The sequence below is a fragment of the Pongo abelii genome, chromosome 6 (assembly GCF_028885655.2).
Source record: "Pongo abelii isolate AG06213 chromosome 6, NHGRI_mPonAbe1-v2.0_pri, whole genome shotgun sequence".
Lineage (NCBI taxonomy): Eukaryota > Metazoa > Chordata > Mammalia > Primates > Hominidae > Pongo > Pongo abelii.
The window spans coordinates 129,171,417-129,188,206 of NC_071991.2; positions in this window are offsets into that span (position 1 = coordinate 129,171,417).

Below are 16,790 nucleotides of genomic sequence, written 5' to 3' on the forward strand. Positions count from 1 at the left end.
CACTTAAGATAGGAACTGGCTGCCCCATTAGCCCCCTCAAGCTCTGGAGGTGAGGTGTTGAACTTGCTCAAGTTCAGTTGCTTGGATTTTGGCAGAGATGCGCAGACCCAGGGGGCGAAGTGCTCTTCTTGTCATTGCCTCCATCTCTCCCCATGTCCCAGGCAGGAAATAGCTGCAGCCTCGGTACCTCCTTGCTCATTGCTCAAAGTCAAGCAGTGTTTTATGACTAAGGCGGATGAGCATGTCTAAATATTTAACTGGCAGATCAATCTGTGGCGACAAGGAGCAGCATTAAAAAAAAAAAAAAGACGAGACATTCCAGTGACGTCTTCATGACTGGCAGCATGCCATGGGGAGGGGACTGGGCTCTGTCTGGGATATAGCTCAGAAGGGGAGAGAGTGATAAGTCAAAGAACACTGGACTAGAAGTCCTATCGCTGGCTCTTAACCAGAGCCAGTGTACTTGGAGCAATAGAGAGTGGACAGACAAGAGATTGATTGCACATAACTCCAGCCAGCCTCCCAGCATGCTGAGCTCCTGGGTGGTCTCCAGCTTCGATTGTCGTCTGTCCCCTGATTGAGTGTGCATAGACAGGTGACATCAGATGGGAGGAAGAAGGACATGGCAGAAAGGGAATACAAATGAGTAACTGTATTTTACATGCTTGACAGAGGACAGTGCTGGGCTTGCAGGCATGATGATGGTGGCTGTCCCTGCCCTACTAAGGCACCCCTAGGATAGGATAGGGTGGCTCCTACTGTAAAGGAGGCAGGTGGCATCTCCAGGCTGGATCAGGCAGCCATGTTATGATGAAGCTGCAGGCTTTATGTTAGTAGAGCTGCAAGTGCAGATGTAGCCTTCAGAAATGCAGTACCAGATGGTGCAGGGTGGAGGAGCCTGGCTTGTCATCACATTCAGAAGGTCATAAAGCAAAGACAGCAATTATAGCTAATGCTTTCTGGATGCCTACTATGTGCTAGACCCTTTGGTAGGGGAATTTACATACTTATTTACTCCTTCAAGAAACCCCTGAGATAAACAGAATATGGAAGTGGATATATAAACATACACACACACATACACACATGTATAAATATACCACATATATAAATAAAACACACCCATATATATCCATATGTGTAGGTGTGTGCATATATGTGTATATGTATGCAAATATATATATAATAACTTTGCTATAAGCTTTGTTTAACTTTGCATAAATCACTTATCCTCTATTTCTCTTGCCTTTAATATGGAAATAAATGCCTATATGTGTTTATTTGTATACTTAAGACAATGTTTATACTCTCTAAACCTTCATTCCTTTCTAGTGACCAAAATGTATTGAATACTCAGCTATGGGAGATCCCATTGAGGGAGAGTGGCTAAAGGTAGACCTTGACCTGGGAAGAGCTGCCTTTTGAAGTAGGAACAGCTCCAGAGGCAGCTGCATCAAGCAGTCCTGCCTGGTGAACATCAGAGTAATGAACGTTACTGCTGTGCTGCCTGACACCCTCATGTCGTCCAAGCTATGTAAGCATTGACCTTTGTTCACGTGTGCACATATGCATTAGAGTTCCTTGTTCACCATGTATCCTGAGTGCTTCCATCAGTGCCTGGCACCTAGTAGACACTCAATAAGTCTTTGTTGAATGAATGAGTTCTAGGTGAGGGAGGAAAGCTCAGTTTCCATGAGTTCCACAAAGTCACAGAGTAAGAGCATGGCAAACTTACATCCCATCTGCATGTAAGCACTTTTAGCTTCCAGGCCTGAATCCAAAGAGCAGACAGTTTAATCTCAGTCTGGTTTAATGCCCTCAGTATTTCAGCCATTGTTTTCTGCAATTCTCTTTGTGAAATTCTTAGAAATAGTCCCTGAGATTTAAGGATTTCCTTCATGTGGTTTTCATCTCTCCTTCTAAGCAAAGGCAAAGTTAACTTTAAACAGTATTAGGGGAGAGGTAAATGGCAGTGTCCCATGGCCCTGTGTGCATGCGTGTGCATATGTGTGTGCATGTGGTGTGCATGTGTGTGCATATGTGTGTGTGTGCATATGTATGTGTGTGCATGTGTGTGTGCATGTGTGTGTGCAAACACACACTTGTGATGCTGAGAACACTGGTCTTATTTTCTCCCAAACATGTTAGCTCCACAATTTCATAATTAGGGGGGATGCTAATGTTCTATGATTGGAAAATGTCACCCTGCGTGACTAATTTGCCAGCAGGGCCTAATTGAAGTTCAGCATCATCTGCGGCTCCTGTAAGGTCTTTCTTCTGAAATGTGGAGGCAGAGGCAGTGGTGGTGGCAGGGAGCCAGGCTGGGCCAGTGGACGGCGATTTATTGCCCCTCATTTCTCAACAGTTCTGAAGGGTCAGATGGGATATCAGCTGTGGTTGAAATGGGGTTGGCCATAAAGAAAAAATCTGGGGCTGGACTAACCCATGTGGCAGGTGGCACTCAATAAATAGCTGGGCTTTCTCCAGAGAGGGCTTTTTTTTTTTTTTTTTTTTTTTTTTTGAGTGAGAGGGATCTTTTGTGTGAATGCAAACATCACAGAACAGCAGGGCCTAAGGCAGAGGGTAAATCCTAGGGAGTTTGTTCCCATGGTACGTCCACTAGGCTGCAGGATCCTTGAGGTCCAGGGATGCGTGTTGATTTATTCCCAGGTTCTCAGTGCCTATTGTCATGTGTGGCACCAAGTGGGCATCCAGTTATAGTTTCCTGCATGCATGGAAGGAGTGGTGACCTCCGTTTCTTCAAGTCAGAGATGACTTTGTATTGGATTCTTGACCTGGATTTTAGGGAGTGAGTAGGAGCAGCAGGAGGATGGGACATAAGGGTATTTGGTATTTGAGAACTTCATTCATTCAACAAATATTTTCTTGAGCATTTTCTATGCACAGGATATGAGACGAGATACTGGGTATAAACTGATGAACAAACTCTCATGGTTTCTGGTTTGTGGAGGTCACATTCGAATGAGAGGGTCAGACGATAAATAGACAAGAAAGAAGCCAACCCTCAAGTTACAAATTTGATCCAGTGCTGTAATTTAAAATTACGTGTGTGTGGTGAGGGAGGATGCTATTTTCGTATGGCGGTCAAGGAAGGCCTCTCTGAGGAGGTGATATCCAGTTGATGGAGGAGTAATGAGAAGGAACTGGCCATGTGAAGATGGAGGGAAGCACATTCTAGGCAGAGGGAACGGCATGAGAGAAGAGTGTGCAGCAGGAAAGAAGGAGAACTGAAATAAGGGCTGAAATTGGGGTGCGGGTGGGGAGGAGTTTTGGAGATGTTGGAGAGGGAGGTACGGGCCACATCATGTGGGACCTTGTTGGGTTTAGGGAGGAATTTGGGTTTTAGTCCAAGCGCAATGGAGATTCATTAATGAGGTGTAAATAGGGGTAATACTTTGTGTTTTTTGTTTGTTTGTTTGTTTTGTTTTGTTTTGAGACACAGTCTCACTCTGTCACCAGGCTGGAGTGCACTGGTGCAATCTTGGCTTACTGCAACCTCTGCCTCCCGGGTTTAAGCGATTCCCCTGTCTCAGTCTCCCAAGTAGCTGGGATTACAGGTGCTCGCCACCACATCTGGCTAATTTTTGTATATTTAGTGGAGATTTCACCATGTTGGCCAGGATGGTCTCAATCTCTTGACCTTGTGATCTGCCTGCCTCGGCCTCCTAAAATGCTGGGATTACAGGTGTGAGCCACTACACCCAGCCAATACTTTGTTTTTGTTTTTATTTTTATTTTTTTAGAGACAGGGCCTCACTCTATCAACCAGGCTGGAGTACAGTGGTGAGATCAAAGCTCATTGCAGCCTTGAGTTCCCTGGCTCAAGCAATCTTCCCACTTCAGCCTCCCAAGTAGCTGAGACTACAAGTGCACACCTCCATGCCTGGCTAACTTTTAATTTTTTTTTTTTTTTTGTAGAAATGGAGTCTTGCTGTGTTGCCCAGGCTGGTCTCAAACTCCTGGGCTCAAGTGATTCTCTTACCTCAGCCTCTCAAAATGCTGGGCCTTAGGGATACAATTTGAGAAGATGTTAAATCCTGCTGTGGAGAATGGATTATGGAGTGGCTGGGTAATAATGGATCCAGGACCCTGGTTAGGCTATTGGAGTAGTCAGAGGAAAGACGGGGCTCTGGAAGATGTTAGGAAGCAGCAGTATTTTTCTTGTAGGCAGTGGGAGCTGTTGAAGCGTTTTGCCCAGCAGTGGGCAACTGGGTGGGGTGTGTATTTTGTAATAATTGCTCTGGTGGCAGTGTAGAGAATGGATTGGAGGAAAGAAAGACGAAGGGAGGAAAATCAGTTTCCGGTTATGTTATAGGGACCATATTTTAAAGGGGAAATGGGCCAACTGTAGCTGACCAGGATGGCACAGATTTGGAAAACGCTGTATGAAGAAGAGTCAAGGATCCAGCCTGACTGAACACAGAGAAACACACTGGGCAAGAGAGCCCCCATGTTCTGCGGGAGTGGCTGCCAACCAGAAGGGAGCAGACCTCTAGGGGTGAAAGCGATGAGGTCACTGGGAATCTCAGTGTGCGAAAGGGATGGCTTTCTGAGAGTTAGAATTGCTTGGCTATGGGACAAGTTTTGCACATATAAATACAATTATTTCTGTTTGTTTTTTCCTCTACATCATGTGAAAACAGGTAGATGAATTTTCACTGAATTGGGGGACATGGTTGGGATGGTCTGCCTTAAAATAGCAATGATGTGGTATATTCAAACCACACTTTGAGGATCTCAAGGAGATCCTACTGCTCCCACACAGGAACCAGGAGATGCCCATGGGACTGGTTGGGAGGGACATGCCCTGTGTAAACTAAAACTGTGGGAAGAGACCATTCTTTTGCACACCGCATTTTCTGGATAAAAAGAAAAAGACGTTACTGTTTTTGATCTTTTAATTCAAGAAATGGGGCAAAAACAATCTAATCTGATCTTGGACTTTCTCTTGAGTTGCACACAGAGGATTCCTTTTATTCATCCTTCCTCCTGCTATTTCCCTTTAACTCTTAATCATTCACCAACCTCCCTCCCTATCCAGAAAAGCCCCAACTCAAGAACTAAACTAAAACAAAGTAGAATAAAAAATAAATGCTCAAGGAAAACCCACTGCTATCAGCAGCCCCTACCCCCTCCCCATGTACTCTCCCCAGAATTAATTCAGGAGGGAAAGCTATAATCTGACTTCAGATTAATAATGTACTCAGCAGCCCACCCAGCTGTCATTCTCTCTTTCTCTCGCACTCTCCCTCTCTCTCTCTCTCTAGCTTCATCAATTCCTGAATCGCTTTCAGGCCAGTCTTTTCACATGTGATTTCTCCACTTCCTAATATTTAATTTTAATTCCAGCCCCGCTTCCCTTGCAAATCCTCTGACTACACAGACCAACCTGGTTTTCCCCTCTGATCCCCTTCTGCTTCCTTCATTATCAGCAAGACAGACCAGCATCTGCTGGGAGAGCTGCACTGACTCGACTCTGCCTTAGATTCAAGACCTAAGGCAGATTATTGCCCCTGTTATCAATATAAAGGACATTTCAATTTTCTGGGATCCAAGAACAGGCAACTTACTAGGAGTCCAAATGGAAGAGGGCCCCAGAGCTCCTGGCCTGCCCCGTGTCTTCCACTGTGTTCTGGAACAGAGCAGGTCCTCTCACACCTTATAGGAAGGAAAGCTCTCTCTGGGTCTTGGGGAGCCACTGGTTCTGGCCTGGCCTGGCAGGCTCTATGCTGTAGCTCCGAGTGGGAGTCGATAGTTCTGCAGAGCTCAGAGGCTGGGCGGAAGTGCAGGGCTGGGGTGTGTTCAGGCTCAAGGAGGGGCACACAGCCAGCTCAGGGACAAGGGGAAAGGTGGAGATTGCCCTCACTGCTCCCCAAGTCCTTCCACACCCTTCTTCACTTGCTCAGGGTCAAGTACCAGAGGGACTGTGTCAGACGCAGGCCAGTTCTGGGACAAGTGTTCAGGTTCCTCAAGCACGGGTGTGTGGCAGGACAGTCCGCAGGCCTTTGAACACACCCGCTTACCGGTGCTCGGGCACCTGCTGGCTCTCAGGAATGTCCAAGAGGTGGCTACCAGGAACACAGCCTGCATCCCTGGAGGGTCCGCTTCCCCTCAAAGCTGGGTCTCAGGGGGATCCCCATTCAGCAAGTATGGGGTTGCCCTGTTTACTCTGGATAGAGCTTCAATTTGAGGAATCATGTGATTTTGGGCAGTGGCAGCCTGGTCCCTTCTTGGAACCCCTGCAGCCATCTCTTAGGATGGCCTTCTTTGTTTTAGTCTTACAGAAATGTCCTGAAGGCAGGGACTGTGTCTTGCACTGCTTCATATCCCAACAACACCAGGCCCAAGCTTTTGGCCATGTGAGATGTTTATTAGGTACCTTTCTCCAGGGGATCAAGGCAGCGTGGAGGAGAGGAGAGAGCTCGGGCCCTCCGTCTGCACACCTGCACTGTAGTATCTGTGTCAGTGCCTGTAGCTGTGCCAGCCTGAGAAGGCCTACTGGTTTCTTGTGGCTACCTTAATAATGTACCACAACCTGGGCGCTTAAAACAGCAGAAATTTATTCTGTTGTAGTTCTGGAGGGCAGACATCCAGCATCAAGGTTTCAGCAAGGTCGGTTCCTGCAGGAGGCCCTGGGGCAGAATCTGTTCCTTGTCCCCCTCCTGGCTTCTGGTGGCTGCTGGCTTCTGGTGGCTGCTGGCACTCCTTGGTGTCCTTTGGCTTGTAGCTGTGTCAGTCCAATCTCTGCCTCCCTTGTCACATGGTATTCTTGTTCCATGTGTTTGTGTCCCTGTATCTTCACTCTTCACGGGGCCTTTTTTTTTTTTTTTTTTTTTTTGAGACGGAGTTTCATTCTTGTTGTCCAGGCTGGAGTGCAATGGCGAGATCTCAGCTCACTGCAACTTCCACCTCACGGGTTCAAGTGATTCTCCTGCCTCAGCCTCCTGAGTAGCTGGGATTACAGGTGCCCATCACCATGCCTGGCTAATTTTTGTATTTTTAGTAGAGACGGGGTCTCACCATGCTGGCTAGGCTGGTCTTGAATGCCTAACCTCAGGTGATCCACCCGCCTCACCCTCCCAAAGTGCAGGAATTACAGGCATGAGCCACCGTGCCCGGCCCACGGGGCCTTCTTATAAAGACACCAGTCATTGGATGTAAGGGCCCACACCACTCCAGTATGACCTCATCTTAGGGCCCACCTTACTCTAGTATGACCTGACTTGATTACATCTGCTAAAATCGTATTTCTAAATAAGGCCCCCTTCACAGGTATGGAGGTGGTAGTGGCTAAGATGTTGACATATCTCTTTGGGGGACTTAATTCACCCCACATCAGAAGGTTACTCCACCAATCTAAGGGTGTCACAGCCTATGAGAAGCTTGAGACACTGTAAAGTGAACTGAACTTGGAGAGAGGAGATCGTCCCCAAGACCTAAGTGCTAGAAACTGTGGTGTTACCTTGGCAAAATCTCTTTACTTTCTTTTTTTTTTTGAGACAGAGTCTTGCTCTGTCACCCAGGCTGGAGTTCAGTAGCCTGATCTCGGCTCACTGAAATCTCTACCTCCTGGGTTCAAGTAATTCTCTTGCTTCAGCCTCCTGAGTAGCTGGGATTACAGGAGCTCGCCATCACATCTGGATAATTTTTGTATTTTTAATGCAGGTGGGATTTCATCATGTTGGCCAGGCTGCTCTCGAACTCCTGACCTCAAGTAATCTGCCAACCTGGCTTCCCAAAGTGCTGGGGTTACAGGCATGAGCCACTGTGCCCAGCCTGTCTGTTTACTTTCATGGGCCTCAGTTTGTCTGCAAAATGAGGACATCCATCTAGATATCTGAGATAACTTCCAGTCCTAACATTTTATGATTTGAAATTTACTTTTCCTGCCTCAAAGAGAAAGACAAAGAATGAATAATAAGAAAACCAAGAAAGCAGAGAAATAGAAAGAAATAAAGGAAAAGAAAATAATGAGAGGAGAAATACAGACAGCAGGAACATCAGACAAGCAGAAAAGTGGAAGCATGTGTGATAGCCCAAACAAAACCAAAGGAGGGCATCTGAGGGAGCAGAAAATGGAAGCTTATTTATCTGCGTGTGTGTGTGTGCGTGTGCGTTTGCATTTAACCTCGTTTGCTCATAATCTGGTTGCAAAAAATATATAGCTATATAATAAGGAGCCGAACATTTCCCCTGGTTGCATACAAACTCCTGTTTTATAACCATTATCTCCTGATGCTATTAATTTAGAACATATTGTTCGAGGGACTGCTGAGGCACGACCTGCGGAAGGTGCTCTGTGTGTGTGTGTGTGTGTATGTGTGTGTGTGTAATGAGAGCGAGCCTTCTTTTTTTCTCCCACCTTTACATAAAGCAAAGCAGTTTGTTGACAAAAGTGAGGTCAGGGAGAGAACCATTTTCCAGGTCTGTGGCACCAGCCTGTCTTCAGCTGCTTGCTCACATTCCACCTGGAAAGATTGCAGTGGAAACAGCCTTCCCTTACTTGAGTTGTGCATGTCCTCTCTGGCTCCTGGCCCAGTGATCCTGGCACACACCCAGAGCCCCAGGCCCCATGCAGGCTGCAGTCAGAGCCACCTCCGTATCTCTGGATAGCTCTGTTGCTTTCTCCTGGGTAGGAATCCTTGGACTGAGATTCCCCCAAATAAACCCCCTCATTGCTAAGAAGCTGCAGCCCCTGCTCCTTTAACTATTGCTCTCAGTTTGCAGGGTACCAAGTTATGTGCCACCTCAATTCACATTCACCCCCTCCCCCACCTGCGTGGCTGCTGACCTTCTCATAATAGCTAGTCTACAATAATTGTGCAGCAAGTGGGGTTGCCAATTAAATTGTGCAGTGATAATTACGCAGCAATTAGGGGTATGTATAATTGTGCAGCAAGTAGGGTTGCAAATAAAAATCCAGCATACCCACTACTTTAGAATTTCAAATTAGCAATGTATTTTTTAGGATAAGCATGTCCCAAATATTGCATAGGACATAATTATACTAAAAAATTATTCTTTTTTATTTTTTTGAGGGAAGTTCAAATTGAACTGGGCAACTTGTATACTTTCTGGCAACCCTAGCAGAAGGGGAAACTGACACTGCAAATTTCCCTTGCTCTTCCTGTTTTCATTCTTCTTGGGTATGAGACAGCCAAGTCACTGTACTATTGGCAACCTCTCCTTTCCTACCCCCGCTGACATTTTTCATGTGATACTTTTAGTTCTTTTTGTGCTTGGTCAGTCCCTTTTAGATAGAGGGAGTCAGGTAAGTGCTGTAAATAAATAAATAGTCTTGCCCATCACCCAGATTAACCCTTGGGAATTGTGTCTCTATTCCATTGTGATTTGTTTGCCAGTGCTCAGGTAATGCTCCTTTTTTTTTTTTTTTCACAAGCATTCTTTCATAAATATTTATCTTTTGCCATCAGGACACCAGGGAGGATGGAACACTGAGATGGAAAATCCATCAAAATGGCAAACATTCTAGCAATCACACTTCTAAGAATCTGTCCCAAAGAAATCATCAGAGATGTGCAGAGATTTATGTACAAGGATGTGCATCCCAGTGCTATTTATAACAGTGAAATATTGGAGACTCTCCAAGTGTCCATCAGTGGGAGGATGGTAAATGATGGGACATTCCTTGAGTGGAATATTATGTGACAGCTAAAAATCATGCTTTTAGAAAAATATTTTATGACATAGCAATGTTAATAATATAGAGAGTGAACAAATTGATACATGGCAGTGTGATCCTAATACATACAGGAAAAAGTCTAGAAGGATGTTCACCAATATGTTAGTTGTTTGGAAAAGCATAGAGCCCTGCCTGCAGCACTGCATGCAATTCACTCAGAGTTTCTCCTGTTCTGATGGTCAGGACGCCATGGTTGAAAATCAGCATGAAATTGTGGTTTGGTTCCACTTTATCTCTGGGGCATCATTGTTTGTTTGTTGTTTTTCAGCACTGGGGTGGGTGTGAAGAGACAGAGGGGACAAAACTAGTGCCTCTGTTCATAAAATCATGTCTCTCACATGTGCAGAGGTGATGACACATCTTGGAGAACCCAGAAGTGATGTGGCCTCCTCATGGATCCCTCTATCTCATCTTCCCTGCCTGCAAGGCTGCTGTTTAACTTCCCAGACCCCAATCTCATCCTAGCAAGCTTCTACCCAACATTCTTCTATGGTTCCTTATTACCTTTAGCAGTGGCTCCCAATCTGTGGAGGACGCCCCAGAACTGGGGCTCAGGAACCCATGTCTCACACACAGTCTCACACACATGATCAGCAAATTATGTACATTGTTTTTCAATGCAGGTAAATGCTGTTGTCATCAATACAATACAAAATATTGGTTTAAAAAGCTTTTTTTTTGTGGTAGGGGGAGGAAGGAAGAATGAATAGAAACAACACAGAGGATCTTTAGGGCAGTAAAACAATTATTCTGCATGATTCTGTAATGGAAGATGCATTCAATGTACATTTCAAAACCCATAGACTATACAACACAAAGAGTGAACCCTAATGTAAACCACAGACTTTGGTTTATAATAATTTATCAGTATTGGCTCATCTATTGTACAAATGTACCACACTAATGCAAGATGTTAAAAATAGGGGAACCCAAGGAAGGCAGGTGGGAGGGATCTATGGAAACTCTCTGTACTTTCTGCTTATTTTTTTTCTGTAAACCTAAAACTGCTTCCCTCAAAAATAGCCTATTAATTTTTTAGAAAGCCTTTTGTATATAGTATTGACACAGGATTTTATTGGTCACTTTGCAAGCCAAGGGCCTCTGGCCAGCGACACCCCACCCAGGTCTTGCTCAACCAGGCTACCTGTTGCAGGAGATAGCCTGCCCACTAGGGCCGGGTCTGGCTTGTGCATTGGTTCCCAAGTTCTTGTCCCCCACTCAAGAAGAATGAGGATGCACTGACAGTCAAACAGTGAGCAATGTGCAAAGTTTTGTTGAGTGATGAAACAGCTGTTAGCAGAGAGGGGACACAGGGATGGTGCCCCTACCTGAAGGTAGGAAAGTCCCCCCCGTGTGACTGAGACTGGGGATTTTATGGGCTCAGAATAGGGGAGGGGCAGGCAAATGGAACAGAAGTTCTCACTCTGTGTCTTAGGTTTCATCTGGGACCAGCAGTCCAGTCTTTCAGACTTCATGCTGTTTTTTTGGCTTGAAGGTAGGGTTTCACCTAGGCCCCTATCTACTTAGGAGTTTGGCTGCCTCCTGCTGTTCTCAGTATACTTACACTTTTTACATATGCTTTCTAATCAATCAAATTAAAATATATACTTATGATCAAATGATGGCCACTGAAACATAGAGAAATTATTTCCTTCTAAAATTGTGGCTGCTGACCTTTGTTTCATGTTTCTGGAGTAAAAGTATGGGCTTTATATTTTTTTTAAGGCTTCAAAGGTTTATTCATTCTGTGTGAATGAATATTTGATTTTCATACAACTTATTTATAAAGAGCCTTTAAAAGGGGGAGAGATTATTCTCACTTGAACAGTTGGGGAACCATTGGCCTATTGATTGAAATTTAGCTTCTCAGTGTTACCTGGTCCCCACACTCCCGACCACCAGCTCTTTCCTCAACATGCCATCAGCCTTCAAGCTGTTTCTTCTTTGAACATCTTTTTCCACTTCTCCACTCTCCCATTTTACTTCCTTCTTTAAGGCTTGATTCAAACATCACATCTTCCCTGAAGACTTCCTGGTTGTCTGGATTAGAGGTGGCCTCTTGATTTGTGCTCTAAAACATCTTGTTTACACCATGATATGGTTTGGCTCTGTGTCCCTACCCAAATCTCACGTCGAATTGTAATCCCCACATACTGAAGGAGGGACCTGGTGGGAGGTTATTGGATCATGGGGTCGGGTTCCCCCATGCTGTTCTGGTAATAGTGAGGGAGTTCTCATGAGATCCGATGGTTTTAAAAGTGGCAGTTTTTCCTATGCCCTCTCTTGCCTGCTGCCATGTAAGATGTGCCTTGCTTCCCCTTCATCTTCTGCCACAACTGTAAGTATCCTGAGACCTCCCCAGCCACGTGGAACTGTGAGTCAGTTAAATCTCCTTTCTTTACAAATTACCCAGTCTCAGGTGGTATTTTTTAATAGCAGTCTGAAAATGGACTTATACAGAGAATTGGTACAGGAAGAGTGGGGTACTACTATAAGGATAACCTGAAAATGTGGAAGTGACTTTGGAACTGGGTAATGGGCAGAGGTTGGAACACTTTGGAGGGCTCAGAAGAAGACAGGAAGATGTGGAAAAGTTTGGAACTTCCTAGAGACTTGTTGAATGGTTTTGACCAAAATGCTGACAGTGATAGGATAATGAAGTCCAGGTTGAGGTGGTCTCAGATGGAGATGAGGAACTTATTGGAAACTGGAGCAAAGGTCGCTATTGCTATGCTTTAGCAAACAGGCTAACAGGGCATCATTTTGCCCCTACCCTGGAAATCTGTTGGACTTTGAACCTGAGAGAGATGATTTAGGGTATCTGGCAGAAGAAATTTCTAAGCAGCAAGGCATTCAAGAGGTGACCTGGTTGATTCTGAAAGCATTCAATTATAGTGCTCACCAAGAAATGGTTTGAGATTGGAACTTATATTTAAAGGGGAAGCAGAGCATAAAAGTTTGGAAAATTTGTAGCCTGATGGTGGTTTCCCCCATACTGTGCTTGTGATGGTGATGGAGTTCTCATGAGATCTGATGGTTTAAAAGTGGCAGTTTTTCCTGCACTTTCTCTTGCCTGCCACCATGTAAGATGTGCCTTGCTTTCCCTGCACTTTCTGCCATGATTGTAAGTTTCCTGAGGCTTCCCCAGTCATGTGGAACTGTGAGTCAATTAAACCTTTCTTTATAAATTACCCCAGTCTTAGGTGGCATTCTTTATAGCAGTGTGAAAATGGACTAATACACATCATAATGAGGCACTTGCAATGGTTTCATTCATACCTCTGTTTCCCCTCATGAATTTGTGGGCAATTTGGGGGGAAGGTACATATTTTAAGACTTTAAAAAATTATCCCTATTTCTTGAACAGTGACTAGAAATATGTTTGTTAATTGAGACAGTCACCTTGTCCCCAGCCCAAATGGAGGTCCCAGCTCAAGGATTCTCATGCATTAGTTCATCCAACCATTCATTCAACAACTATTTATTGAACACCTACTATGGGTCAGATACTATTGGAGGCACTGAGGATATGGTGGGTACATGATAGAAGAGGACTGTACTCTCAGGGAACTGTCATTCTTATGGGAGACTTAGGTAATATGCAAGTAAACAGTAAACAGATAAAGAAGAGAATCTTAGATCAAAACAGGGCAATGTCATTCATTTAGTCATTCAACAAATATTTATTCAGTACCTATGATATGTTAGATATTACTATAGTTTCTGGGCATGTGGAAGAGAACAAAACAAAGGTCCTATCTTCAAAGATGCTCTTGGGGTAGAAAAGGACTTGGCGGATGAGGTGTGGTATTAGATAGGATGGTCAAGGCAGACATTTCAAAGGCACTGCATGGGACCTAAGTAATTAAGAGGATGGCACTTGAACAAACGCTTCTATAAATAATGAAGAGGAACCAGTTATGGAAATATCAGGAACAGAATTGCTCCAGAAAGATGAGAACATAAGTGCAAAGTCCCCAAGGCAGGAATGAGCTTGTCATGAGGAATGCAAGCAGGCCAGTGTGTCTGCAGTGGTGAGAGCTGAGGGTGGGAGCTCCCATGGGGCCCTGCAGGTGGTGCTCAGGTGTTTAGATTTTGTTTTATTTAATTTTAAATGCATAAGGAGCTATTAGTTCAGGATGGATAAATGTGGGTCAATTTCCTGGAGCTCACATCTGAAGATTTGATTCAGTGAGTGTGGTGTAAAGCCTGGGAATCTGGAAAACATTCCCCCGGTGGTTTCAAAGCAAGAAGTCTGTGAATAATTCTTGATGGTAGATTTTAGAGAGACCACTTGGACTTTTACTAAATGCTTGCTATTTAGATTTGGAATTAGCATGGGAAGAGGCTTTGGGTGAAATACATCACAGAGCTGCAAGGAAGGATAACTGGTTCCCTGCAGCATCCCAGACCCCAATTCTTCTTTGGCCTAGCACTGAGACTCCTTTATGTGTTGAGAAACCCTTGGAGAGCTTGTGGAGCTTCAGCTTCTTACGTAGGCCCCAGTGTCTGGTGAAGGCAATGCAAAGGTTGCATTGGCTTAGGGAGTAGAGTTCTGAAGTTCATGCCATTTAACGTCTCTGAGTTCTGGCCTTCTAAAGTGGTTCCAAAATCTAGCAAAGAAACTGGATGAGATTCACTCAAGGATTCCCTCTCTACAAATAAAATGAAGTAAAATAAAATTTGGATTATATTATTTTATGAAAATCATGATAATCTTCTGAAGCAGGTAGGTCAGGATCGTTATCCATGGCAGAGTTGAGTTGAGAATCCAGCGTCTCCTGATGCATAGCCCCAGGGTCTTCCAAAACATCCAGCATCAGCTCCTCAGCCCATGTTCGCTGCACACCCAAACCCCTGATTCCTAAAACCTTGTTTCTTATTCTGTTCCTCTGTTTACAGACAGGACTGCACCCAGGCTGGTAGAGGGCTATTTTGTTTAAAGGTGTCTGGGGAAGAAATACTCACAACCTCACTCTGAGCCCTTTCTGGGATCATTGCCTCTTGGCATTTCTTGTGCAAGGAAAGGAGGCAGGGCTGAGCTTGGGGCTGAGCAATGGAGACCAGATGACGTCTGCCACATATTAGCTGGGTGACTTTAGGCAAATCCTGTCCCTCTCTTGGCCTGGGTTTGCTCCTCTGGAAAGTGAACTGGTGAGATGAAATGTAACTTCTGACATTTATTCCATGTTTTTTCTGTCGTTTGCTTTATAGAGCTGGGGAAATTGAGGCTCAGTGTCAGGATGTGTTGGAGAAAATTGCCTTTTGAATAGAGAGTGGAATTACAATTGCTCTCTGCTTCCCTGTTCAGTGAGCTGGCCACTGCCAGACCATACTCCCTCCCTGGCAAGCTTTTGTTCAAAGCAGCATGCAGAGAGGCTGGAACAAGCCCACTGGCCTCTCGGTCCTGCTCCTCATTTTCCACTCCAGCCTCATTTAGAAGGAGGCTTTTATTATCTCTTTTTCTCTTGGTTTCCTTTCTTTCCTATTGGGATGCAGCTGCAAACACAATTAGAGAGGACAAATGCTAATTTCATCTAGAACTGGAAACTGAATTTCTTTTTAAAAAGGAGATGGGACCTCAGAGGGAACATTCTTTGTTTTCAAAGCATCAGTGAACCAGAGGAAGGAAGAGGGGCTGCTGTGATTTGGGAAGCTGTGCTCCCCGCTCTTAGTGTGAGAAAGTAGACTCCAGAGTCCCTGACTGAAGTGACATTACGTTTGTTCAGGAAGCATGATCCATCAGCTGGAAAACACAGGGATGTGCCTGGGACTAGCTCACAATCTCAGAGAGGCTTTAACACAGGCACTGATGGTGGCCATGAACACCAGGAGAGAGGTTGCCATAGCTCCATCACTTTGACTTAGAGTTGCGCGCAATTTGGACCTGACTGGACATCAGAGGACATACCCAGTCTGTCCAGTAGAGGGTGCCAGCAGCCTCCACCCATAGAACAGCCTCAATGTGAACACCCTCACTTCTTTCTGAGGGAGCGTTTACAGGCAGAGCTGTATCCGTTCATAGTGTTCAGCTGCTTGAGCATGGCTTCCATCCATTCGGGGAGAGCAAAGAACCCTGGACCCAGAGTCATGAGCCTTGGATGCCAGCCTTGACTCTGGGACCCCAGGGAAGCCATACATCTTGGCCTTATTTTTCTTATCTTCAAAATTTGCAAGAATTATCACAGAGGTGCCTTTCAGCTTTAATACCCCACAGTTCTATGACTCATATGTATGACTGAAAGTCATTGGAGCTGATTTATGGAGAATTTTATTTAGAGGAGTAAGGAAATGAAACAGTATCCCCACTGTCTCTGTTCTCTTGGATGAGAACCTTTTCAACTGCTTTTGGCCAGCGGTCACTTGAATCTTTTTAGGCAAGATTGTTAAAAGGAAGCAAGATGGTTTGGGCTTGCATTAGGGCAAATCAAGTACCATAAAACCCTGAAAAATCAGGAGCTGAAACACAATACAATTATGTTTCTCACTGATATCATAGTCCAGTTTGAAACAGGTGGAATGAGCTCTGCTCCACAAGGTCATTCAGTAACTCAAGAGACCTTCCAATTCATGACTCCATCCTCTTCCAGTCCTCAAAGTTTTCTGCTCAGCCAGTGGATGGGGAAAGAGAGAGAGTGGAGAATTGCCTAGGAGTTCACAGGCCAAGCTGGGAGTGACATATTTTTTAAAATTATTATTATTATTTTTTGAGTTGGAGTCTCACTCTGTTGCCCAGGCTGGAGTGCAGTGGTGTGATCTCAGCTCACTACAACCTCTGTCTCCCAGGCTCAAGTGATTCTCCTGCCTCGGTCTCCTGAGTAGCTGGGATTACAGGCGCACACCACCACACTAATTTTTTGTAACTTTAGTGGAGATGGGGTTTCACCATGTTGGCCAGGCTGGTCTTGAACCCCTCACCTCAGGTGACCCACCCACCTTGCCTCCCAAAGTGCTAGGTTTACAGACGTGAGCCACTGTGCGCAGCCTGGGAGTGACATATATCGTGCTTGCCCTCTTTCCATTCAACAGGAGTGGTCACAGGGTCCCACCTAGAAGCTCAGGGACT